Source organism: Bos indicus, chromosome 27 (assembly GCF_029378745.1).
Source record: "Bos indicus isolate NIAB-ARS_2022 breed Sahiwal x Tharparkar chromosome 27, NIAB-ARS_B.indTharparkar_mat_pri_1.0, whole genome shotgun sequence".
NCBI classification, from domain to species: Eukaryota; Metazoa; Chordata; class Mammalia; order Artiodactyla; family Bovidae; genus Bos; species Bos indicus.
The window spans coordinates 14,862,056-14,888,845 of NC_091786.1; the positions used below are offsets into that span (position 1 = coordinate 14,862,056).

At 44.2% G+C, this 26,790-nt stretch overlaps 1 long non-coding RNA gene across 1 annotated transcript; it reads right to left on the reverse strand.

The window, feature by feature from the left end:
- Nucleotides 1-1,715: 1,715 nt before the first annotated feature.
- Nucleotides 1,716-26,086, reverse strand: LOC109553575 (uncharacterized). The gene is made up of 3 exons (XR_002180071.2): nucleotides 25,090-26,086; nucleotides 23,667-23,759; nucleotides 1,716-8,434 (listed from the first exon to the last, which is right to left on the reverse strand). It is a non-coding gene; the product is annotated as an uncharacterized lncRNA (long non-coding RNA).
- Between the last annotated feature and the right edge of the window lie 704 nt (nucleotides 26,087-26,790).

Sequence of the window (26,790 nt, forward strand, 5' to 3'; positions counted from 1 at the left end):
AGACATCCTGGAATGTGAAGTCAAGTGGGCCTTAGAAAGCATCACTATGAACAAAGCTAGTGGAGGTGATAGAATTCCAGTCGAGCTATTCCAAATCCTGAAAGATGATGCTGTGAAAGTGCTACACTCAATATGCCAGCAAATTTGGGAAACTCAGCAGTGGCCACAGGACTGGAAAAGGTCAGTTTTCATTCCAATCCCAAAGAAAGGCAATGCCAAAGAATGCTCAAACTATCGCACAATTGCACTCATCTCACACGGTAGTAAAGTAATGCTTAAAATTCTCCAAGCCAGGCTTCAGCAATATGTGAACCGTGAACTTCCAGATGTTCAAGCTGGTTTTAGAAAAGGCAGAGGAACCAGAGATCAAATTGCCAACATCCACTGGATCATGGAAAAAGTAAGAGAGTTCCAGAAAAGCATCTATTTCTGCTTTATTGACTATGCCAAAGCCTTTGACTGTGTGGATCACAATAAACTGTGGAAAATTCTGAAAGAGATGGGAGTACCAGACCACCTGACCTGCCTCTTGAGAAATTTGCATGCAGGTCAGGAAGCAACAGTTAGAACTGGACATGGAACAACAGACTGGTTCCAAATAGGAAAAGGAGTACGTCAAGGCTGTGTATTATCACCCTGCTTATTTAACTTATATGCAGAGTACATCGTGAGAAACGCTGGACTGGAAGAAACACAAGCTGGAATGAAGATTGCCGGGAAAAATATCAATAACCGCAGATATGCAGATGACACCACCCTTATGGCAGAAAGTGAAGAGGAACTTAAAAGCCTCTTGATGAAAGTGAAAGTGGAGAGTGAAAAAGTTGGCTTAAAGCTCAACAATCAGAAAACGAAGATCATGGCATCCAGTCCCACCACTTCATGGGAAATAGATGGGGAAACAGTGGAAACAGTGTCAGACTTTATTTTTCTGGACTCCAAAATCACTACAGATGGTGACTGCAGCCATGAAATTAAAAGACGCTTACTTCTTGGAAGGAAAGTTATGACCAACCTAGATAGCATATTGAAAAGCAGAGACGTTACTTTGCCAACAAAGGTTCGTCTAGTCAAGGCTATGGTTTTTCCTGTGGTCATGTATGGATGTGAGAGTTGGACTGTGAAGAAGGCTAAGCGCCAAAGAATTGATGCTTTTGAACTGTGGTGTTGGAGAAGACTCTTGAGAGTCCCTTGGACTGCAAGGAGATCCAACCAGTCCATTCTGAAGGAGATCAGCCCTGGGATTTCTTTGGAAGGAATGATGCTAAAGCTGAAACTCCAGTACTTTGGCCACCTCATGCGAAGAGTTGACTCATTGGAAAAGACTCTGATGCTGGGAGGGATTGGGGGCAAGAGGAGAAGGGGACGCCAGAGGATGAGATGGCTGGATGGCATCACCGACTCAACGGATGTGAGTCTGGGTGAACTCCGGGAGTTGGTGATGGACAGGGAGGCCTGGCGTGCTGCGATTCATGAGGTCGCAAAGAGTCGGACACGACTGAGCAACTGATCTGATCTGATCTGAAGCCCTGTCTGGAAATATACCATACACTATGGCCATCAAAAGCTCAGTTTAGTTCAGTCACTCAGTTGTGTCCGACTCTTTGCAACCCCATGAACCACAGCACGCCAGGCCTCCCTGTCCATCACCAACTCCCGGAGTTTACCCAAACTCATCTCCATCGAGTCGGTGATGCCATCCAACCATCTTATCCTCTGTCGTCCCCTTCTCCTCCTGCCCTCAATCCATCAAAAGAATAAATAAATAAAATCCGTCCTTACCACTTCAGTCTCTGACCTCAGGCAGGGCTACCCCTCAGTGACTGTCACTCTGAAGACCCCACTGCCCCTTCCCCGACCCTGGCCAGTGCCCCATCGGCCCTCACCCCAACACTAGTCCTGGCAACCACTCTCCCTGGCCTCCACTTCCCCCAGCCTCCAGCCTCTCCTCCAACTCCTCCAGGGTTTCCACTTCCCGTTTCTGGGAGGAAAAGTAGGTTTCGCCTGAGTTGGGCTCTGGCATGAAGCAGAGAAATGTTTGGGCCAGATGGATGTTCTCTGATCACTGAAGCAGCGCATCTGAGTACGACCCTTTCAAACCTTCCAGAACAGTCACTAAGGAGAGTGGAAGGATGTAGCTTGCTTCTGGGAGCCCAGGAACGGAGCGCTGCAGAGAAAGGAGGTGTTGCTGGGAGCACTGGCCACCACGCCCTCGGTGCTGCTGGAGAAGTCCCTGCAGGGCTCAGAGCCCAGCACTGAGAAAGAAGATGATTCTGGTGGAGATGGAAGAGCTCCTGGGCACTCAGCCCCCTTGCGGGGTAGGAATCTTCACTTCACTGGCATCTTCACTTCACTCTTAGCCGCCTGCCCTTCACAACCACTTCGCCTATCTGCAAAGATGGGGTGTCAACTGGGAGTTTCATGGGAGTTGGTAATTTTCAGATAGCTTTGTGTTTCCACCCAAGCTGTGCACAAGACCAGATATATCTATGCTTTCAAGTTTTCAGAAGAACTGAGACCTCAGGTTTTGTTGTGGCAGTGTTACTTTATTTGTGATGACTGTCAAGGGTATGGCCCAGCATCTGAGCCTGTCTCTTCTTTGTGTTTTGAGCATGACCTTGGAGTCCCTGGACAAAAGGATGTTCATCTGTAATGTGAGATCATTGGATTAATGACATCCAATGTATCTGTGAACATTAAAAATATTTGAACGTCGCATTTTTATATTTTCCCAGCACTATTCCTTGCAAACTGGTGGCCTAAGAAGTAGAATTATGGAGAGATTACATGTGAATCCTGGAAAATTCTGGGACTCTTTCTATCACTTTACGACCCATCTTCCTGCTGTACTACATCCAAAAGAACTGTAAATCTAACTCCAAAAGCAGTGAGAGCAAAGTCATCAACCACTTGGCAAAATTTCATTAAATGTCACTAATCTCAGAAACTTCTCAGCCAGAAGTTTTTATCTTTCTCTCTCCCTTATCCCTTCCCAAGTCTGTGAGCTCTTTCTTCCACCCAAGGGAACCTCCTGTTTCTCTCCTTGCCTGCACTAAGTTTTTCAGTTTTTTGCAGCTTTACATGTTACCACTGAAAGGAAGGAGAAAGAGAGGAAGGTCTTCCTATATTTGTCTCTGTCATGTTAGAGTCTAAAGCACAAGTAACAATATCTTCCTAGAAGAAGATATTGTTTACTTGAAGAGCTAGCAATGTGAATCCTCGATCTTTCAACACAGAGTTCCTCTAATTTTTCAAGGCAGTTTATTTATATTTTTAAAAGTTGTTTATTCATTTATTTTTGGCTACATTGGGTCTTAGTTGTGGCACACAGGATCTTCATTTCGGTGTTCTGGCTTAGTTGCCCTGTGGCATGTAAGATCTTAGTTCCCTGATGAGGGATTGAACCTGCATCCTCTGCATTGGAACGTGGATTCTTGACCAGTGTACCACCAGGGAAGTCCCTCAGAGTAGTTTGCATGTGCTCAAGTTGCTCAGTTGTATTGGACTCTTTTGAGACCCCATGGACTGTAGCCCATTAGGCTCCTCTGTCCATGGGATTCTCCAGGCAAGAATACTAGAATATCATTTCCTCCTCCAGGGGATCTTCCTGACCCAGGGATTGAACCCTCATCTCCTGCATTGGCAGGTGGATTCTTTATCACTGAGCCACCTGGGAAGCCCTCAAGGTAGTTTACCTCAGGGCTTTTCAGACACTTACATGCTTTGGAAATCTGTAGATCCTCTTAAAATGCAGACTTGAATTCAATTTTTCTGGGGTGGGGCCTGGGATTCTGCATTTCCAATAACCTCCCGGATGATGGCTGGCGATGCTGCTGCACCTTAGACCTCACTTTGAATGGCATGGCTTAGATTACCTCATTTTGTTCTATAATGACTGGAAATACTGGAGTTATAACAGTCATTCTCATGACTGCATTTGTCATTTTACAAGCAGGCAACCTGAAGAAGCTTGGCTGGCCTGTGACTTCATCTTCTCTTAGTTTGTGGTGGTGTTGTTTTTTTAATTGCTTTACAATGGTGTGTTCATTCTACTATGCAGCAAAGTGAGTCAGCTGTTTAAATACATCCCCTCTTTTTTGGATTTCCTTCCCATTTAGGTCACCACAGAGCACTGAGTGGTGTTCTTAGTACCACATAGTAGGTTCTCATCCGTCTTAGCTTTGAAGCCAGAGCTGGAGCTCTCAAGCCATTCAGTAGTCTGTTGGAGACAGTGCCATGTGGAGGCTTTTCTAAGACAGAGACATGTTGACAAAGAGACACTAGTTGGGACATCACTATATGAATCTTTTTATTTTTTCCTGATTTTGGATCTGGCATTTATTATCATTACCATTTTGCATAGCATATGGAACTCCACTCCGTGTTATGTGGCAGCCTGGATGGGAGGGGATTTGGGGGGAGAATAGATTCATCTATATGTATGGCTGAGTCTCTTTGCTGTTGACCTGAAACTATCACAACATTTTTATTCGACTATACCCCATTATTGACTATGACCCAGATAATCATGATGGTGTGATCACTCACCTAGGCCAGACATCCTGGAATGTGAAGTCAAATGGGCCTTAGGAAGCATCACTACGAACAAAGCTAGTGGAGGTGATGGAATTCCAGTGGAGCTATTTCAAATCCTGAAAGATGATGCTGTGAAAGTGCTACACTCAATATGCCAGCAAATTTGGAAAACTCAGCAGTGGCCACAGGACTGGAAAAGGTTAGTTTTCATTCCAATACCAAAGAAAGGCAATGCCAAAGAATGCTCAAACTACCACACAATTGCACTCATCTCACACGCTAGTAAAGTAATGCTTAAAATTCTCCAAGCCAGGCTTCAGCAATACATGAACTGTGAACTTCCAGATGTTCAAGCTGGTTTTAGAAAAGGCAGAGGAACCAGAGATCAAATTGCCAACATCCGCTGAATCATGGAAAAAGCAAGAGAGTTCCAGAAAAAATCTATTTCTGCTTTATTAACTATGCCAAAGCCTTTGACTATGTGGATCACAATAAACTGTGGAAAATTCTGAAAGAGATGGGAATACCAGACCACCTTACCTGCCTCTTGAGAAACCTCTTTGCAGGTCAGGAAGCAACAGTTAGAACTGGACATGGAACAACAGACTGGTTCCAATTAGGAAAAGGAGTACGTCAAGGCTGTATATTGTCACCTGGCTTATTTAACTTATATGCAGAGTACATCATGAGAAATGCTGGACTGGATTGAAGCACAAGCTGAAATCAAGATGGCCGGGAGAAATATCAGATATGCAGATGACACCACCCTTATGGCAGAAAGTGAAGAAGAACTAAAAAGCCTCTTGATGAAAGTGAAAGAGGAGAGTGAAAATTTTGGCTTAAAGCTCAACATTCAAACAACTAAGATCATGGCATCTGGTCTCATCACTTCATGTCAAATAGATGGGGAAACAGTGGAAACAGTGGCAGACTTTATTTTTTTGAGCTCCAAAATCACTGCAGATGGTGACTGCAGCCATGAAATTAAAAGATACTTACTCCTTGGAAGGAAAGTTATGCCAACCTAGACAGCATATTAAAAAGCAGAGACATTACTTTGCCAACAAAGGTCAATCTAGTCAAGGCTATGTTTTTTCCTGTAGTCATGTATGGATGTGAGAGTTGGACTATAAAGAAAGCTGAGTGCTGAAGAATTGATGCTTTTGAACTCTGGTGTTGGAGAAGACTCTTCAGAGTCCCTTGGACAGAAAGGAGATCCACCCAGTCCATCCTAAAGGAGATCAGTCCTGAGTGTTCATTGGAAGGACTGATGCTGAAGCTGAAACTCCAATACTTTGGCCACCTGATGCAAAGAGCTGACTCATTTGAAAAGACTTGATGCTGGGAAAGATTGAAGGCAGGAGGAGAAGGGGATGACAGAGGATGAGATGGTTGAATGGCATCACCAACTCAATGGACATGAGTTTGAGTGAACTCTGAGAGTTGGTGATGGACAGGGAGGCCTGGTGTGCTGCAGTCCATGGGGTTGCAAAGGGTCGGACACGACGGAGCAACTGAACTGAACTGAACTGATACCCCGATAAAAAATAAAAAGTTCCCAAAAAAGTATGAATCTTTAATGCACTGTGAATCTGGCTACTGTTTAAAATAATGTATTTTATAAAAATTATTTATTCATTTATCTTTAGCTGTGGTGGATCTTCTTTGCTGCACTGGCTTTTCTCTAATTTTGGCAAGTGAAGGCTTTTCTCTCGTTGTGGTGTACGGGCTTCTCATTGCGGCAGCTTCTCTCGTTTTGGAGCACGGGCTCTAGGGCTCACAGGCTGCAGCAGGTGTGGCTCCCGGCCTCTAGAGCACAGGCTCAACAGTTGTGGTGCGTGGACTTAGTTGCTCCATGACACATGGGATCCTCCCAGACCAGGGATTGAACCCATGTCTCCTGCATTGGCAGGCAGATTCTTTACCACTGAGCCACCAGGGAAGCCCTAAAAGAATGTCTTGAATGGGTGTCTTGGAAGATCCAAGGTGCCTCTGTTTAGGACAGCTGTCAAATGTCATTGGAGCATCAAGCAGGAAAAATGTGAAACACTGTTTTCTATACAAAAGAAAACGAGAGGAAGAGCCTCAGAATAATGGGGAGCCACAAGCCTCCTCTTTCAGCTGAATCTGCTGGCTCTTGTTAGTATAATCTCCCTTACAAGCCTGAACTGAAAAGGGAACTTGGAGTATACAGCCTATGGAAGGGACTCTGGGACCTGGGAGCTGAGGGCTGGGGACTAGGAATCTGAGTTGGTAAAGAGCAAGACTGAGGAGTCAGTGACCAAACTGCTGGCTAGAGAACATTCTGGAGGTAAAAACACCAGCCAGCTGCATTCTTAAACGTTAGACAAAATCGGAGCATGTCACAGATGAAGGAACCTCAGCAACCACCTGGTCCTAAGCCTCCACTTGCCCACAAGGAAACCCACCTCCAGAAAGTTGGGTGATTTTTCTCAAAGTCAGAATATCGGTTGGGGCTTTTGGCTGGCTTTTGAACTCATGGTCCTGAGCTCTTTGCACTTAAACGTGTTAATCAACTCTTACACATGAAATTAGGTGTAAAAGCAATTCTTCCCAAGAATAAATTTAAAGTCTATTTCTGAGACTCTACAGGAAGTGGCCAGGAAGAAAAAAAATCAGCAAAAGAGCCTAGATGTGACACCTGCAGGCAACTGCATGGTTTGAGGAAGGCTGAGATTGTCCAAGCAATACGTCTCTCCAACAGAGAGATGATATCACACCCAGGAGCATATTTTAATTCCCACAACAGCCCATTAAGTAGATAATATTAACCCCATTTTACAGATAGGGAAACTGAGTCTCAGATTAAGTAAATGCTTGTAGGTCAGACATCCATTGACCTGAGATGTGGGTCTACCTTCTCCCAAATCCTGTGCTTCTTCCATGCGCTGACTGGGCCCTCCCCCCACTGAGTCTGAGCCTTTTCCCGAGCCTCTGGGAACAGGACTTGATTTTCACAAACACTGGAAGAAGGAGTCAAATCCAAGAGAAATAGGATCTGAAACTCAGCTGCGGGGAGAAGCAAGATAAAGGGAGGACAAGCAGAAAAGTTAGTGGAGGAGGTTTGCAAGGTGTCCAGAATTGACTGTGAAGCTCTTGTTTCTATGAAGGGATCATTCAAGGTACTTTCCAACAACTGTTTGAGGCTTTTGTTTTGATGAGCTGCAACAGCAACAGTGATGTGGGCGGCGGGAGCCCCCTTTCTCACTTTTCTTTCCTTCTTTCCGGTCCTGACCCCAGAGGCTGTTAAGTCGCCCATAAAACAGCCCAAGAGTGTGTCAGGCCGGGGTGTCCCCTGGTGCTACCAGCACTGCACGGTGACTACTCAAGGCTCGTGCCCTTTGACAGCCTGAGCTGAGTGCCTGGGGAGAAAGGCAGACGTCTACTTCAGAAGACAGCTTTGCTCCACACTGACCATCTTTGTGTTGGCAGTAACATAGTCAGCTTGAAAACGGATTTCTACTGGGAGAGAGAGGCTTTTCTTAATTATTTTTAGTAGGTCAAAAACCAAATTAGATGACCCAGATCGTTTTCCACACAGATAGAGAACCTGCACCCACCCCCATCCTTCTGTGACAGCTAAGCTGGTTGCGCTGTAATCCTTGGGCAGAAGGATGCGGTGACAAGGAGGACATTGGAAGCCCAGTGCCTGTCCTTTCCAGAACTGAAGGGTTGCAGGAGGAAGGGAAGGAGGTAAAGGAGGACAAGCTCTGGGGCTTTGGTTTGCCTTTTCTCTCCGGACCAGCTCTTAGGAAGAGGGGAGCTGTAGAAACGCCGAGATCACTGAAGGGAAGCTGGAACCTCAGGGTTGGAAATCCACATCTCTGGGTGTTGCCGTGAAAAGGAAAAAAGGAGGAATGAGCTTTTCTTCTCTTTCCTGAGAACAAAGAGGGTAAAGAGAACAATGAGCAGGCCTGATCACTCCTAGTTTTTACTGTAACTGACCCATTGTCTGTAACTAAGTTTGCTTTTCTGCCCCTAACTCCACGAGCTACATTCTCCCAGTCGAGTCTGACTCTTTTTGACTCTGTGGACTATAGCCCACCAGGCTCCTCTGTCCATGGGGTTTTCCAGGCAGGAATACTGGAACGGGTTGCCTTTCTTCCTCCAGGGGATCTTCCTGACCTAGGGATCAAACCTGTGTCTCCATTGCAGACAGGTTCTTTACCCACTGAGTCATCAGGGAAGCCGTACTATCCTTGACCTCTATGCTAATTACATTCTGTATCTGGTGCTTTATAGCACCCTCTTTGCAGACCACTCCTTGTAGTTTTTCTGTCTTTGCCTTACAGAAAGAAGGTCAGGGTACAATACCCAAAAGACAATGGCCCCAACTACCAGGCTATCTTATGCCAACTAACGCAAGAGGAAGAATACAAGATTGGCCCCAACTACCAGGCTACCTTATGCCAACCAACGCAAGAGGAAGAATACAAGATCCTTACAACTTTGTTGCTCATCACCTACCCCTGACTGCAAGCCCTCATCTGTATAATCCCCCCAGTTCCTCATGGAAGGGGGGCACAGGTTTGAGGCAGGAGCCTACTGCGTTCTAAAATACCCTCCTATTTTCTCCAAACTCTGTCTCCATATTTTTCAACTCAGCTTTGGTGTGTGGGCAAAGATAGCCAAGATTTTAGCGGCCACATGGGCAGAGGAAGGGGAAGCTCCAGATCCTTGCGGAACACCATCCTTCCGCTCAACGCTACTTCCAAATGGTGCAAGGTAATGGCAAGCGGGTGACAGAAGAACCCAAGGCCCTGGATGCCCTGGGCCTGCCTGTGGCTTGATGAAGCCCAACTGTCCTACATGCCACCAGAAGGGAATGCAGCCATGCTAAGGATTCCACTCATCAACAGAGATCTCAGGTCACTTCAGAAAAGCCTTGGGGGTTCCAGACATCAAGATCAGAGAAAACGACCAGGTCTCCAGACTCCAGTGTGGGCTGCAACATAACACCCCAAAGGGCCAGATGAGGCTAGGAGCCCACCAGAGGGACCAGGGCAGGAGGGGGCCCCATCCACTCACTCTGTTGCATAAACTGGTGTGTAAATAAAGGACACAAAATGGATGCAATCAGTCTTTCTGCCATGAGGTCACAAGAGCCATGCCTCTCCTCCATTACCAGGGATATGTCTTCACCCCTTCATGCTTGTCATCCCAGAATACCTGTTAATGGCACTCCTCAGTGGTAAAGCATACACTTGCAATGCAGGAGATGCAGGAGACACAGCTTCCATCCCTGGGTCAGGAAGACCCCTTGGAGAAGCAAATGGCAACCCACTTCAGTATTCTAGCTAGGGAAATCCCATGGACAGGGGAGCCTGGCAGGCTACAGTCCATGGGGTCGCAACGAGACAGACCCAACTGAGCACACATGCTTCTAATGCTTCTTTTCTATCTCAAACATGTCTCGAGTTGGCCTGGCATGTGTGGTTATACATCATATAGGATAAGGGGCATATTGTGATTCTATTTATTAATTACAAAAGTATCACCTGCAAGTCTCGGGTTTCTTTCTGTTTGCACATCTGCAGTGAGCATGTTTGGAAAGAGGCTGCTAACAGTGGTTCCCTGAGCAGTGGGTGGTGCTGTGGAAAGTGTTGTGCTATTTTATACGTTCAGCTTGTTGTACCAGTGTGTGTGTCTGTGTTTTTAAAGTGTCCCATATGGAGGATGAGTTATAATGGTCACTCCATCCAGGACACAGGAATCATCTTGAAGAACCAGGGAAGATAGTAGAAACTGAGAGCCTGAGCATTTCTGTTAAAGGCACTGAACATTTTTCTGAAACTGGGACAGTTTATGGGCTTCCCTGGTGGCTCAGATGGTAAAGAATCCACTTGCAACGCAGGAGAAATGGGAGACCTGGCTTCAGTCCCTGGGTTGGGAAGATCCCCTGGAGAAAGGAATGGTTACCCACTCCAGTATTCTTGCCTGGAGAATCCCCATGGACAGAGAAGCCTGGCGAGCTACAGTCCATGGGGTTGCAAAGAGTCAGACACGACTGAGAGACTAAGCACAGCACAGCACACCCACTCCAGTATTCTTGCCTGGAGAATTCCATGCAGTTTGTATTATTGCAGACAGACTAAGTTCACCAGAGTAAGTTCATTCATTCTAAGCAGACTGTAGTTGGTTTTTCCTATTGCCCTGTAGGGGTGGGCTCCTAAAGAATATCTGACGAGCCAGAGAGAAGCACCTTTTCTGTGCCCATCTGAGTATAGGGTGAGTAGTTTTGTGACTATGCTAGTGTGGAATCTGACTACTACTTTTGAAAGGCTGGTAACTCGTTTGTTCCAAATGACAGAAATTATAATCTCCTTTTTTTGAAGTGTGACCTGTGATAATTCTCATTTTAAGGTTTTGCTTTCAGTCCACACTCAGGCCCATAACCAGGGCCAGGTTCCAGCCAGGGAGAGCACCGCAGCTTATTACGGGGCTGCTGGTGGGCTCCTGGGGATGGTCACGGCACCCTCAGCTTCAGAAGAAGGTCAGGCGGGGCTGGGCAGTCACTTCCAGCCTAGAGAAGCTTCTCCATGGACCCCAGTAGTTGAGTAAATGTCAGCATTTGCCATGCGGGCTATGATACTGTCGGCTTTAAAAAAAAAAAAAAAAAGCACAAAGTGAGAGTTGTGAGTTGTTTTATTTGGGGCAGAATGAAGACTGGAAACAAGGAGACAGCACCTCAGATAGCTCTAAGAAACTGTTCCAAAGATGCAGGGGGTTGGCGGGAGGACAGCATATATGTGATTTTGGTAAAGGGGAAATACGTGCAATCAGGCACATATTTTTCCAAAAAGTTTCTACTAGTCTCATGAAGCTTCTGCTAGTCATGAGAAACAGTGACTAACAGAAGGATTTTAGTGCTTTGCTAGATAGGAGTGAAAGGTTGTTGTTGAATCACGCAAAGACACCGGGATTCTTGGCCCCTAGAGGAGAAGAATTCAATCCGGGGCCAGAGACAAGGCTTGATCGCTCAGAGCTTTTGTGTAATAAAATTTTATTAAAGTATAAAGGAGATAGAGAAAGCTTCTGACATAGGCATCAGAAGGGGGCAGAAGAGTAGCCCCCTGCTAGTCTTCAGCTGGATCTTATATAGTCACTGCTGCTGCTGCTGCTGCTGCTAAGTCGCTTCAGTCGTGTCCGACTCTGTGTGACACCATAGACGGCAGCCCACCAGGCTCCCCCGTCCCTGGGATTCTCCAGGCAAGAACACTGGAGTGGGTTGCCATTTCCTTCTCCAATGTATGAAAGTGAAAAGTGAAAGTGAAGTGGCTCGGTCGTGTCCGACTCCCAGCTAGCAGCCTGTTAATGAACTAAAGGAACGTCTTAAAATTTAGAATAGCACCAGGCCCCTTACCCATAAGATGCATTTTGGGATAATCTTGGCACCAAATGGTTTATCTTGGGCCATAAAATGATTAACTTGAATCTTGAAGAAGGGCAGACCACCATACAAATAGTTTCATTTACATAGATTAGGGGAACAATATCTGAGTATAACATAACTGGTTTGTCAAGTAGGTTCTGAGCCAAGAAGGGGAATCGGAATGGACTTGAAGACAGAGTCTGGGGTAAATGCATAGCACATTAGCATAGCTTAAGACAAATATTTCCATAAGAAAAAGGCATTGGTTATCTCTAGGTTTGAGAATAGTTAACTTCAGCCGAAACCAGGTGTCATTATGGCAACACAGTATTTTAAGAGAAACCTCCTTTTAAATTTGTATAGAGAAGGAAAAAATATCGCTAGTTTGTTTCCTCCTGTCACTTAAGAGAGAGAAAAATGTCTGACACTTGCAGGCTATTTCGTCCATTTGGAGACCCCTGGCCTTCCTGCCTGTTACCCTCTCAGGAGGAGATAGAAGAATTGGGGTCATAAAATCAGCTCCTGAGAATATCTGACCATCTGAAGACCTGTCCTGCCAGTTTCTCCCTGAGCACGGAGTGGCACATTTCTGCTCTCCTCCCTGAATTCCTGCAGGTGGTGTTGAAGGTCAGCACTGCAGCAGCACAAGACTTAATCCTTGTAGAGATAGATGGCAAATGCCCATGGCAAGCGCCAAATTGTGACAACGTGAAAATAAGTTGGGAAGCACCTCCGAGCACTAATTCACAGCTAACGAGGTCTTGTGAAGGGAGACAATGTCAGTAGAAGCATTATTGACGAATCTAAGAACACCACGATAAAAGATGACTTACCATCTGTTCAAGATTTACCATTTTAACTGGAAAGGAACAAGATAATTATTTTCAGTTTGAAACAAATCTTGAGTCATTTAAGTAACTTAAAAAAACTGTCATGCATATTTTTGCTTTATCTGATGTTTAAAAGTTATTATAAGATATCTGGAAAGGGTTTTCCATTAGACGTGCTCAAAAAGACATCTGAATATAATAAATTTGTAAATGAAATGACAGCGTTTGAGGGGATCCCATGGATAAGGAGCCTCGCAGGGGGTTGCAAAGAGTCAGACACAACCGAGCGACTGAGCGCGCACACTCACAGGCATGAAAAACATAATTAGCTTCCTTAAATATAAGAGCGTTGTCCCACTTCTTTAATATTCAGATTTCTTTTTAAGTATTTAAATTGCTTCACTTCACTTCATATATATGCATATGCTTATTGACAGATTTTCCCAAATAGTGGATATTGTGAACAACAAGAAAAGAACAGCGTCACTCGTCACCCAGGTGTATAAAAGGTTAAGTCACGACCCTCGAAGTGGCCCACTGACTGTGCACCCTGGTGGGAATTCAGGATGGAGAAAATCAGAATGAGGCATTCTGTGCTTTGGATAAAGGAGTCCACAGACAATTAAGATGCGTATCACAGGAAGAATTCCAATGATTCCAGATTCTTGTATCTTCCCAAACACAGAAAAGCACAAAGATCATTAATCTGAGATGTCTGCTCTTTGAGAGATAAGCAGTCATCTTTTACCGAGATGTATGAATGGGGATTTCCCTGGTGGTCCAGTGGCTAAGATTGTGCTCCCGATTCAGGGGGCCCGGTTTCGATCCCTGGTCAGGAAACTAGATCCCACATGCTGTAACTAAGAATTTGCATGCCGCAAAAGATGGAAGATCCTATGTGGCTGCAACTAGGAACCAGCACAGCCAAATAAATAGATTAAAAAAAAAAAAAGATGTACGTTTGACTACATGTATTTTCCTAGCCAAAAAAAATTCATATATACATTGGCTCCTCCCCTACCCCTTTAGATCAGTTCCTCTGAGCTACTGAGAGGCTGTTTCCTGGGCTTAACCCTCAGTAAGGTCCCTGAAAAAAACTGAAACTCACAGGTCTTACGTGGTGCATTGTTCTTTCAGTTGACGGTATGATTGTTGAGAATGTTACTTGTACTAATAAATAAAACAATGAGGTTTGGAAGTTGAACTTAAACACTTAAGGGAGAAATAGCTTATGTTTAAATTTTTGTAATCTTCAACAAGTTAAACACTAATTTTGAAAACCAAAAAAATTAGTATCCTACTTACTGAATACTTTTTGGCCTCTAAACAATCTTTTCTACAAAAAAAAAAAAGGACACTCAATTCCCAAAATTTACCCCTGACACACACATTGGCTTTTGAGTTGTGAGCCTTGTGCAGAACAAGAAGACAGGACCAGTCCATCAACACTTAGCCTTGCTGAACCTCAGTTGGTGGAGTGAACTTCAGTGAATGAGAGCAGTTATATTTAGCATTTCTTCTTCCTCCTCCCTTTCAGTTCTAAAAATTCCAACACTGGGTGTCAGTATTGCTCAAAGGCACAGACCTATTCTTACTTAGAGTTAGGACGTAACCTGTTTGAGTAAATCCATTGACAAATCACCCAGATAAGTTTTAAATATGTTTGCAAGCTTGACCACAGAAACAAAGCAAGGTGTTATTCTGATCTCTGAAGCTGGCATGCAGGTCTCACCAGTCCTCCCAAATATCCGGGCTGCAGTTCTCCAAGTCTGCAGACCGTGGCCAAACAGCTTCTCTCCCAGCCCACCTGCCTCTTCCCATGCAAGGCGCCACCTGTTATGAAACCAAGGAGGGACTCGAAACCGTTTGTCCCCTTCATGGAGGATAACTACTTCAAGCAGGTATAAAAGCAGAAAGGGGGAAAGAGATTTTAAAACAGCAGAGGAAAAATGAGCAATGAAAGAAAACGAATTGAAGGAGGTTCAGGAGGGAGTGGGTACGTGTATACTTAGAGCTGAGGCCCATTGTTGTACAGCAGAAACCCACACAACATTGTCCAGCAATTATCCTCCAAATTCAAAAAAATAAATAAATTTTAAAAAGAAATGAACTCACAAGCTCACAGTTTCTAGAATCATTCCCAGCACCTGAAGTTCACCTCCTGCATCAGAAATAACTTCTTCCTTGTTCTGCCTCCCTCTCCCCACATTAATTCTTCCTCTACTCTATCCCCTACACATGGACATCACCAGATGGTCAACACCGAAATCAGATTGATTATATTCTTTGCAGCCAAAGATGGAGAAGTTCTATTCAGTCAGCAAAAACAAGACTGGGAGCTGACTGTGGCTCAGATCATGAACTCCTTATTGCCAAATTCAGACTTAAGTTGAAAAAAGTAGGGAAAACCACTAGACCATTCAGGTAGGACCTAAATCAAATCCCTTATGATTATACAGTGGAAGTGAGAAATAGATTTAAGGGCCTAGATCTGATAGACAGAGTGCCTGATGAACTATGGACAGAGGTTCATGACATTGTACAGAAGACAGGGATCAAGACCATCCCCATGGAAAAGAAATGCAAAAAAGCAAAATGGCTGTCTGGGAGGCCTTACAAATAGCTGTGAAAAGAAGAGAAGTGAAAAGCAAAGGAGAAAAGGAAAGAGATAAACATCTGAATGCAGAGTTCCAAAGAATAGCAAGAAGAGATAAGAAAGCCTTCCTCAGCAATCATTGCAAAGAAATAGAGGAAAACAACAGAATGGGAAAGACTAGAGATCTCTTCAAGAAAATTAGAGATACCAAGGGAACATTTCATGCCAAGATGGGCTCGATGAAGGACAGAAATTGTATGGACCTAACAGAAGCAGAAGATATTAAGAAGAGGTGTCAAGAATACACAGAACTATACAAAAAGATCTTCACCACCCAGATAATCACAATGGTATGATAACTCACCTAGAGCCAAACATCCTGGAACGTGAAGTCAAGTGGGCCTTAGAAAGCATCACTATGAACAAAGCTAGTGGAGGTGATGGAATTCCAGCTGAGCTATTTCAAATCCTGAAAGATGATGCTGTGAGAGTGCTGCACTCAATATGCCAGCAAATTTGGAAAACTCAGCAGTGGCCACAGGACTGGAAAAGGTCAGTTTTCATTCCAATCCCAAAGAAAGGCAATGCCAAAGAATGCTCAAACTACTGCACAATTGCACTCATCTCACACCCTAGTAAAGTAACGCTCAAAATTCTCCAAGCCAGGCTTCAGCAATATGTGAACTGTGAACTTCCAGATGTTCAAGCTGGTTTTAGAAAAGGCAGAGGAACCAGAGATCAAATTGCCAACATCCGCTGGGTCATGGAAAAATTGAAGAGAGTTCCAGAAAAGCATCTATTTCTGCTTTATTGACTATGCCAAAGCCTTTGACTGTGTGGATCACAGTAAACTGTGGGAAATCGTGAAACAGATGGGACTACCAGACCACCTGACCTGCCTCTTGAGAAACCTATATGCAGGTCAGGAAGCAACAGTTAGAACTGGACATGGAACAACACACTGGTTCTAAATAGGAAAAGGAGTACGTCAAGGCTGTATATTGTCACCCTGTTTATTTAACTTCTATGCAGAGTACATCATGAGAAATGCTGGGCTGGAAGAAGCACAAGCTGGAATTAAGATTGCCGGGAGAAATATCAATAACCTCAGATATGCAGATGACACCACCCTTATGGCAGAAAGTGAAGAGGAACTTAAAAGCCTCTTGATGAAAGTGAAAGTGGAGAGTGAAAAAGTTGGCTTAAAGCTCAGCATTCAGAAAACGAAGATCATGGCATCTGGTCCCATCACTTCATGGGAAATAGATGGGGAAACAGTGGAAACAGTGTCAGACTTTATTTTTTTTGGCTCCAAAATCACTGCAGATGGTGATTGCAGCCATGAAGTTAAAAGATGCTTACTTCTTGGAAGAAAAGTTATGACCAATCCAGATAGCACATTGAAAAGCAGAGACATTACATTGCCTACAAAGGTCCGTCTAGTCAAGGCTATGGTTTTTCCAGTGGTCATGTATGGATGTGAGAGTTGGACTGTGAAGAAAGCTGAGCACCAAAGAATTGATGGTTTTGAACTGTGGTGTTGGAGAAGACTCTTGAGAGTCCCTTGCACTGCAAGGAGATCCAACCAGTCCGTTCTAAAGGAAATCAGCCCTGGGATTTCTTTGGAAGAAATGATGCTAAAGCTGAAACTCCAGTACTTTGGCCACCTCATGTGAAGAGTTGACTCATTGGAAAAGACTCTGCTGCTGGGAGGGATTGGGGGCAGGAGGAGAAGGGGACAACAGAGGATGAGATGCCTGGATGGCATCACCGACTCCATGGACGTGAGTCTGAGTGAACTCCGGGAGTTGGTGATGGACAGGGAGGCCTAGCGTGCTGCGATTCATGGGGTCGCAGAGACGGACACGATTGAGCAACTGAACTGAACTGAACTGAACTCTAGCCCCAGACTCATGCTGAGATGCCGATTTGATTGTTTGATTGGTTGCTTAATTGTTTTAACCACAGCTGCTGGCACTTAGGACCCAGATTACTTTCCATCTGCGTTTTCAAATTGGACTCTTTCTCTGTCCCCTTAGCTCATCTTGCTAAGATGAGCTCTTCCCACCCCCCACCAGCTCGGAGGACACTAGCTCACTCAAGTTCCAGTGCTGCTGGGGGGAGGCGGCGGGGGAGGGGCATGGTTAAACCTGAAGAGCATCATCATTTGTGACTATGGAGACCTCTCTGGTCTTTTCCTCTAGATTTATAGTCTCTCTCTCTCTCTCTCTCTTTCTTCTTTCCCATCCACCTCTTTTCTCTGTTCTCTCTTCTTTTTTTCTGTTCCTTTTCTTAATGTAAAATCTATTCCATTGAATGGTTTCTCTCTGACTAATTCTGCTATGTGAACAGAATTGCTAACATTCAATTTTGACTTTCAAAGGGGGCCCTCGCCATATTGTGTGACAGTTTTCATGACTGAATGAAGATGAGCCGTTTCTCGATGAGCCACTGGAACGGGGCTTGTAGGTGTCAACCACCTAGCTTTGCCCTCAAAGGTGGCCTGGGGCTCTGTGTGCCATGGTGTCACACCTGGGAGGCATGTTACTGTCCAGCCAAGCGAGGGCTTCCCGGGTGGCACTAGTGGTAAAGAATCCTCCGGCCAATGCAGGAGACACGGGTTCCATCCCTGGGTCAGGAAGAACTCCTGGAGGAGGAGATGGCAACCGACTCCAGTATTCTTGCCTGGGAAATCCCATGAACAGGGGAGCCTGGCGGGCTATACAGTTTATGGGGTTACAAAAGTTGGACACGACTGAGTGATTGAGCATGCATGCATCCAGCAAAGTGGGAAGGGGAGGGTCACCCTCTACTCTGAAAAGATCCTCCAGTAGGAAGAGGAAGGGGACCAGACCACCCCCAGACTAATCACATCTGGCGAAACGGCAGATCAGGGTACAGCTGGGCTGACCCCAGCTTGATCCTGGACTCCGGAAGGGTCCTGAACAAAGAGCACTTGTGATGAGCCCATCCCCAGTGTGGTGCCATTAGCCCTTCATGGGCATCCTCCACTTTGCCTGGCCACACTTTCTTCCTCCTCAATTTCTCTAGGCCTCCGTTACTCCATCACCTTACTGGGGATCATCATTTCAATCACCGATATTGTTGACTTTGGTCTGAATGAAACTTCAAAAAGCTTTTTGGCTAGCACTCTCACATCTTGTGATCTGACATGCCTGCTTTGGACTCATCAGTCAACAGGTATTTAATAATGTACACACTGTTGGCTAATCTGCCTTTTCCCCTTGACAATCACTGTGAACATTCCCCGTCTGTTATTTACCAGATTTGTAAATATTATTTGGATGGTTGTGTTGTAATCCGTCATGAGATATCCCATGAAATATTTCTTGCTGCTGGACATTTAGGTTATTTCCAAATTTTCGCTACTCCAAGTAATGCCTCCATAAATACTAGCGTAGCCAAAGCTTTGCAATCATTCTTTCAAATATTTTTAAACTGCATATGCAATCAGCCAACACATGCACTTGGTAAAAACTTAAAACAGTACAGCTATGACCAAAGTCCCCGTGAATGACCAACTAGTCATTTTAGTGAGCAAGTGGTCACTAGACAGTGATGTTCTAGTCATTGTCTTTCAGATAGAGATAACTACTGTAATTGGTTAATGGCTAACCTCCTTTTTTTCAGTGTGTTTACATATATTTTCATGTATCTAAATAAAGTATATAGTGGTGTATGGTTTCTATTTACGAGGCTAGGAGTGGCACGCAGATGCTCACATGCTGTATGTATTCACTCGGCAGCAAATCCCGGAGCTATTTCCATGTTCCCACATGAAGCTCTGGAACCCTCTCTGTAACTGTTGGGTCAATTCCATAATAAGGACAAATCACTGTTTATTGAGTTAATTCCCTACTGCTGTGTATCTGGGCTCTTTTTAGTTTTTTGCTGAGACAAACAATGCTGAATTTGATCTCTTCTTTGCATACATGTGCAAATGCTTCTCTGGGGAGACTCAAAGAAGGAGAATTGGTGATCATAGAGAAAGCACATTTTTTAATTTTAAGATCTATGGCAGAAAGTGAAGAGGAACTAAAAAGCCTCTTGATGAAAATGAAAGAGGAGAGTGAAAAAGTTGGCTTAAAGCTCAGCATTCAGAAAATGAAGATCATGGCATCTGGTCCCATCCCTTCATGGGAAATAGATAGGGAAACAGTGGAAATAGTGGCAGACTTTATTTTGGGGGGCTCGAAAATCACTGCAGGTGGTGACTGCAGCCATGAAATTAAAAGACACTTACTCCTTGGGAGAAAAGTTATGACCAACCTAGATAGCATATTGAAAAGCAGAGACAGTACTTTGCCAACAATGGTCCATCTAGTCAAGGCTATGGTTTTTCCAGTGGTCATGTATGGATGTGAGAGCTGGACTATAAAGAAAGCTGAGCGCTGAAGAATTGATGCTTTTAAACTGTGGTGTTGGAAAAGACTCTTGAGAGTCCCTTGCACAGCAAGGAAATCCAACCAGTCCATTCTAAAGGAGATCAGCCCTGGGTGTTCTTTGGAAGGAATGATGCTAAAGCTGAAATTCCAGGACTTTGGCCACCTCTTGTGAAGAGTTGACTCATTGGAAAAGACTCTGCTGCTGGGAGGGATTGGGGGCAGGAGGAGAAGGGGACGACAGAGGATGAGATGGCTGGATGGCATCACTGACTCGATGGACGTGAGTTTGAGTGAACTCTGGGAGATGGTGATGGACAGGGAGGCCTGGCGTGCTGTGAATCATGGGGTCGCAAAGAGTCGTTCACAACTGAGCGACTGAACTGAACTGAACTGACTGTTAAACTGGACCAGTGTGGCTGCACAATCAGGCTCCACCAGTGAACAAATGAGAGGGTGTGTGTGTGTCACTACCACCTCATCCATGCTTTGTATGGCCAAGCTTTGAATTGGTGCCTCTCTAATAAAAATGGATCCCATCGTATTTCATTTGCATTTCCCTGATTTCTAAAAGATTATCTTTTTAAGTTTCAATTCAGTTGCTCAGTCGTGTCTGACTCTTTGAGATCTCGTGGACTGCAGCATGCCAGGCCTCCCTGTCCATCACCAACTCCCGGAGTTTACCCAAACTCATGTCCATTGAGTCAGTGATGCCATCCAACCATCTCATGCTCTGTCCTCCCCTTCTCCTCCTGCCTTCAATCTTTCCCAGCATCAGGGTCTTTTCAGATGAGTCAGCTCTTCGCATCAGGTGGCCAAAGTATTGGAGTTTCAGCTTCAACATCAGTCCTTCCAATGAATATTCAGGACTGATCTTCTTTAGGATGGACTGGTTGGATCTCCTTGCAGGCCAAGGGACTCTCAAGAGTCTTCTCCAACACCACAGTTCAAAAGCATTAATTCTTCGGCACTCAGCTTTCTTCACAGTCCAACTCTCACATCCATACATGACCATTGGAAAAACCATGGCCTTGACTAGATGGACCTTTGTTGGCAAAGTACTGTCTCTGCTTTTCAATAACTTTCCTTCCAAAGAGTAACCATCTTTTAATTTCATGGCTGCAGTCACCATCTGCAGTGATTTGGGAGCCCCCCAGAATAAAGTCTGCCACTGTTTCCACTGTTTTCCCATCTATTTGACATGAAGTGATGGGACTGGATGCCATGATCTTAGTTTTCTGAATGTTGAGCTTTAAGCCAACTTTTTCACTCTCCTCTTTCACCTTCATCAAGAGGCTCTTTAGTTCTTCACTTTCTGCCATAAAGGTAGTGTCATCTGCATATCTGAGGTTATTGATATTTCTCCCGGCAATCTTAATTCCAGCTTGTGCTTCTTCCAGCCCAGCATTTCTCATGATGTACTCTGCATAGAAGTTAAATAAGCAGGGTGACGCCTTGACGTACTCCTTTTCCTATTTAGAACCAGTCTGTTGTTCCATGTCCAGTTCTAACTGTTGCTTCCTGACCTGCATACAAATTTCTCAAGAGGCAGATCAGGTGGTCTGGTATTCCCATCTCTGTCAGAATTTTCCACAGTTTATTGTGATCCACACAGTCCAAGGCTTTGGCATAGTCAATAAAGCAGAAATAGATGCTTTTCTGGAACTCTCTTGCTTTTTCCATGATTCAGCGGATGTTGGCAATTTGATCTCTGGTTCCTCTGCCTTTTCTAAAACCAGCTTGAACATCTGGAAGTTCACATATAGCTGAAGCCTGGCTTGGAGAATTTTGAGTGTTACTTTACTAGCATGTGAGATGAGTGCAATTGTGCAGTAGTTTGAGCATTCTTTGGCATTGCCTTTCTTTGGGATTGGAATGAAAATGGACCTTTTCCAGTCCTGTGGCCACTGCTGAGTTTTCCAAATTTGCTGGCATATTGCGTGCAGCACTTTCACAGCATCATCTTTTAGGATTTGAAATAGCTCAGCTGGAATTCCATCACTTATACTAGCTTTGTTCATAGTGATGCTTTCTAAGGCCCACTTGACTTCACATTCCAGGATGTCTGGCTCTAGGTGAGTGATTATCTTGGTCGTGAAGATCTTTTTTGTATAGTTCTGTGTATTCTTGACACCTCTTCTTAATATCTTCTGCTTCTGTTAGGTCCATACCATTTCTGTCCTTCATTGAGCCCATCTGTGCATGAAATGTTCCCTTGGTATCTCTAATTTTCTTGAAGAGATCTCTAGTTTTTCCTATTCTATTGTTTTTGTCTATGCACTGATCCCTGAGGAAGGCTTTCTTATGTCTCCTTGCTATTCTTTGGAATTCGGCATTCAAATGGGTATATTTTCCTTTTCTCCTTTGCTTTTCACTTCTCTTCTTTTCACAGCTATTTGTAAGGCCTCCTCAGACAGCCATTTTTTTTTTTGCATTTCTTTTTCTTGGGGATGGTCTTGATCCTTGTCTCCTGTACAATGTCACAAACCTCCGTCCATAGTTCATCAGGCACTCTATCAGATCTAGTCCCTTAAATCTATTTCTCACTTCTACTGTGTAATCATAAGAGATTTGATTTAGGTCATACCTGAATGGTCTAGTGGTTTTCCCTACTTTCTTCAATTTAAGTCTGAATTTGGCAATAAGGAGTTCATGATCTGAGCCACAGTCAGTTCCCGGTCTTGTTTTTGCTGACTGTATAGAGCCTCTACATCTTTGGCTGCAAAGAATATAATCAATCTGATTTCAGTGTTGGCCATCTGGTGATGTCCATGCGTAGAGTCTTCTCTTGTGTTGTTGGAAGAGGGTGTTTGCTATGACCAGTGCGTTCCCTTGGCAAAACTCTGTTAGCCTTTGCCCTGCTTCATTCTATACTCCAAGCCCAAATTTGCCTATTACTCCAGGCATTTCTTGACTTCCTACTTTTGTATTCCAGTCCTCTATAATGAAAAGGACATCTTTTCTGGGTGTTAGTTCTAAAAGGGTGTTAGTTCTAAATGGTCTTCATAGAACCGTTCAACTTCAGCTTCTTCAGCATTACTGGTCGGGGCATAAAGTTGGATTACCGTGATATTGAATGGTTTTCCTTAGAAATGAACAGAGATCATTCTGTCATTTTTGAGATTGCATCCAAGTACTGTATTTTGGGCTCTTTTGTTGACTATGATGGCTACTCCATTTCTTCTAAGGGATTCTTGCCCACAGTAGTGGATACAATGGTCATCTGAGTTAAATTCACCCATTCCAGTCCATTTTAGTTCGCTGATTCCTAAAATGTCAGTGTTCACTCTTGCCATCTTCTGTTTGACCATTTCCAATTTGCCTTGATTCGTGGACCTAATATTCCAGGTTCGTATGCAATATTGCTCTTTACAGCATCAGACTTTGCTTCTATCACCAGTCACATCCACAACTGGGTATTGTTTTTGCTTTGGCTCCGTCTCTTCATTCTTTCTGGAGTTATTTCTCCACTGATCTCCAGTAGCATATTGGGCACCTCCCGACCTGGGGAGTTCATCTTTCAGTGTCCTATCTTTTTCCCTTTTCACACTGTTCATGGGGTTCTCAAGGCAAGAATACTGAAGTGGTTTGCCATTCCCTTCTCTAATGGACCACATCTTGTCAGAACTCTCCACCATGACCCATCCGTCTTGGGTGGCCCTACACGGCATGACTCATAGTTTCATTGAGCTAGACAAGACTGTGGTCCATGTGATTAGATTGGTTAGTTTTCTGTGATTGTGGTTTCAGTCTGTCTGCCCTCTGATGCCATCTCTCAGCACCTACCATCTTACTTGGGCTTCTCTTATCTTGGACGTGGGGTATCTCTTCATGGCTGCTACAGCAAAGCGCAGCCGCTGCCCCTTACCTTGGATGTGGGGTATCTCCTCACAGCCACCGCTACTGACCTTGGCCATGGGGTATCTCCTCAGTCACTCGCCTCTCCAGCGCTGTGCAGCTGCTTCTTGCCTTTTTTGAGTTTCTCTTCATAGGTCACATTCCTGAAAATTTAGTTACTGAGTCAAAAAATATGCAGTGTGTGTGTACATTTGCATTTCTGTAAGTGTGTTTGTATGTACATGAATATTTGTCTAGTATCTACCTCTTTAAAGGTTACATTTTTTTTTTCCTAAAATGCTCTTTTGTAATAACTGAACCAAATGTATACTCTCACTACAGAGTATATAAACTCTATTTTTTTTCATACTCTGAACACTACTGAGTTGTTTTTTTTTAACTTTTTATTTTGTATTGGGGTATAGTCAATTAACAATATTGTGATGGTTTCAGGTGAATAATGAAGGGACTCAGCCATACATATACATGTATCCATTCTCCCCCAAACCCCTCCCACCCAGGCTGCCACATAACTTTAAGCAGAGTTCCTTGTGGTCAGCACTGAGTTTTAAATCTGTTGTTGGTTTGACAGTTTAGTACATAACTATAGCATCTCACTTATTTTAAATTATTTTTATGATGAACAAGACTGTCTATCTTCTTATAGTCTGGGGCAGTTTTTATTTCCTTTTTTTGTGAATGGCTTATTTCTTTTTTGTGTGGGGTTGTTCCTCTTTATTTCTGTGTGGATTTATAAGACCTCTTTACATGCTTAAGAATGTTAACCTACCTCTGAGGGTTCAATAAGGTCCTAACAGTTCAATTAAAATATTATTCTTAGTATGTTAATACATACAATATAATACACAGGTATATTATTATATAAAATACAATAATATTCCTAATTATAATATGAATTCCTTGCAGGGGAATAACACACTGCCACAGGAAGGGCCCCTGGGAGAACCCACTTTGGGTACCAGAGCCCCTGAAGTAAATAAACATAACTTTATAAGAAGACTGTCTTCCTTTGGTTTCCACACTGTCTCTTCACTTATAAAGCGTCCTGACAGACTGTCACGCCACAGCAGTGGATTTTGAATGTTTGCGTGTGACTGGATTCCAGCTGTTCACTGTTACAGGGTCTGTCAGTGACGTATGGCGGGTCCCTGGCTGGGAGCTGCAGCTGAAACGGCAACGCGGCTCCTTACTTCCCTCATCTGCAGGGAACCCTCCCTTTCTCCCAGCAGGAGAAAGTCTGCCTTGGTTTTACCCTTTTCCTCAAAATCTGTATGTTCTATGTGAAGGAGAATAGGTTCCAGAGCCAGAAAGCTAGCTGGCAATGAAATGAACACACATCACGGATGACATGTACACCAAACTGAAGGCAGGCCAATCAGGAACACTCATGGCGGGTTCAAATCCCAGCTCCACCCTGACTCAACCGGGGCTTAGCTTTCTCATCTGTAAAATGGGAACCACATGAGTACTTACCTTTAAGGCAGCTGTGGGGATTAACTGGATTCATTCGCCTATTCTGGCCCAACAAGCATCTTTTGGGCAATATCTCTGATCACTGTTTTTCCATCTATTCTCTAAACACAGACAGATCTCTGCATGTGAACTATACTTTGCCAAGCAGTAGAAAGGGGCAGATGAGGGCATACAAATTCTACACCGTAGACACCGTAGCTATAAAAGAGTCTGGTGTGGGTGAAAGGACTTTTCTTGTTTGTCCTGGATATGACATTAGGTTTTTTTTTTTTTTAACTCTCACTTCAGTTGAGGAGTCTGGCAACCATGGATTACCCAACAACGGTTACTATGGCTGCGAGGAGGCAACAGAAAGAACCTGCCAGCAGTGTTTACTGAAGAAAAGGGAGTCAATAGCTCCGGTAGTTAACTAATGACGGTGCTTTGTCCTAATGACGGTGCTTTGTCCTTGAGACTAAAAGACAGTAGTGACTGCAAAACCTGCAGAAAAACACAGCCCGGCCCTTTCCAAGGAAATCACAGCGTGTAACTCCTCACACTGAGAGGAGCCGTCTCCACAGAACTCTGTCAGTGTCTCCCCACCCAGAGGAATATGCCCAAAGGTCTCCTTTATTCAACATTAGAGCCGATTCTCTGTCATAAGCTTCACTATATTATATTGTCATGTTTATGTTCTTAGCATTTTAGGGACACTTTTCTCATGAAGTGAACATGGGTGATTCATACTGGGCCAGATTTCTGGATTCATTTCAAGAATTATGAAATGGGGTGGGGGGTGGGGTATGAATTCTCTGATACCTCCCTGACCTGTTTATGTCCGTTTGCAGTGATAGTTGATCATGACCTGTATAACATGGGGATACCGACAGTTACGGACGGAGAATGAGCCTAAGTTGAGCAGATCTGGCTTTCAATTCTGTCTCTACCCTTTAGAGATTATGTGACACTTGTTAGTTATTTAATATCTCTGAGCCTCAAACTTCTCATCTGCAAACTGAATGTAACACTTATATTGAATATCACACTACCATATGATCCAGCAATCCCACTCCTGGGCATATACATCTGGAGAAAACCATAATTAGAAAAGATACATGCAATCCAATATTCATTGCAGCACTATTTACAATAGCCAGGACATAGAAGTACCCTAAATGTCCAGTGACAGAGGAATGAATAAAGAGGATGTGGTATACACACACACACACACACACACACACACACACACACACACACACAGTGGACTATTACTCAGCCATAAAGAGTGGAATAATGCCATTTGCAGCAACATGGATGGACCTCAGTTCAGTTCAGTCTCTCAGTCTTGTCCGACTCTTTGCGACCCCATGAATCGCAGCACGCCAGGCCTCCCTGTCCATCACCAACTCCCGGAGTTCACTCAGACTCACGTCCATCGAGTCGGTGATGCCATCCAGCCATCTCATCCTCTGTCGTCCCCTTCTCCTCCTGCCCCCAATCCCTCCCAGCAGCAGAGTCTTTTCCAGTGAGTCAACTCTTCCCATGAGGTGGCCAAAGTACTGGAGTTTCAGCTTTAGCATCATTCCTTCCAAAGAAATTCCAGGGCTGATCTCCTTTAGAATGGACTGGTTGGATCTCCTTGCCGTGCAAGGGACTCTCAAGAGTCTTCTCCAACACTACAGTTCAAAAGCATCAATTCTTTGGCACTCAATTTTCTTCACA